This window comes from Vulpes lagopus, chromosome 6 (assembly GCF_018345385.1).
Source record: "Vulpes lagopus strain Blue_001 chromosome 6, ASM1834538v1, whole genome shotgun sequence".
In the NCBI taxonomy this organism is placed as follows: domain Eukaryota; kingdom Metazoa; phylum Chordata; class Mammalia; order Carnivora; family Canidae; genus Vulpes; species Vulpes lagopus.
Window position 1 is genome coordinate 66,577,342 of NC_054829.1, and position 722 is coordinate 66,578,063.

The following is a 722-nucleotide window of genomic DNA, read 5'->3' on the forward strand; positions in this document are numbered from 1 at the left end:
CCTCCTGTGTCTCTGCCTCTCTCTCTCTCTCTCTCTGTCTGTCTACCATAAATAAGTAAATAAATCTTTAAAAAAATAAATAAAAAAATATAAAAAATTAAAATAAAATAAACTGCCCATATAGCAATGATTTGCATTTCCTGATGCATGGAGTTTTATGTCTATTAGAGCATACATTTATCACTGTTAACCTGACTATTGCAGATTATAAGGCTCCTTTAAACTCAAAAGACCCAAAACAGTATATGTCCATTTATTTGTCTTAAAACATATCACTAGCTTTGTGCAGTGGTAGTATCATAACCAATGAGGTTTACCTGAGGCATGATTATTACTAATTAAAACATATCACTAGACAATTTACAAATTAAATAATTATGTATGTTGTTTCATTTATGTATTATTGTGTAACAAAGCACTTTAATACTTCCTGGTTGGAAACAATAATCATTTGTTTGGCTCACAAAATCTTCGATTTGGCCAGGACTTATGGGGAATAGCTGGTCTTTGTTCCATGCATGGAACATACATAATTATTTAATTTGTCAGGTTATGATTTTGTTTGCCTTGGATATCTACTATTTTTGCTGAAAATAATATTTTGTCAAGCAACTCTGGAATGTGATTTATTTTATTTTTGAGGGGTTTTGTTTTTGTTGTTTTTTAAGATTTTATTTATTCATGAGAGACAGAGAGAGAGAGGCAGAGACATAGGCAGAGGG

At 31.0% G+C, this 722-nt stretch overlaps 1 non-coding gene across 1 annotated transcript; it reads left to right on the forward strand.

Annotated features, from left to right (window-relative positions):
* Nucleotides 1-277: 277 nt before the first annotated feature.
* On the forward strand, nt 278-412 carry LOC121494132. The gene has a single exon (XR_005988756.1). It is a non-coding gene; the product is annotated as a U4 spliceosomal RNA (small nuclear RNA).
* Nucleotides 413-722: the final 310 nt, after the last annotated feature.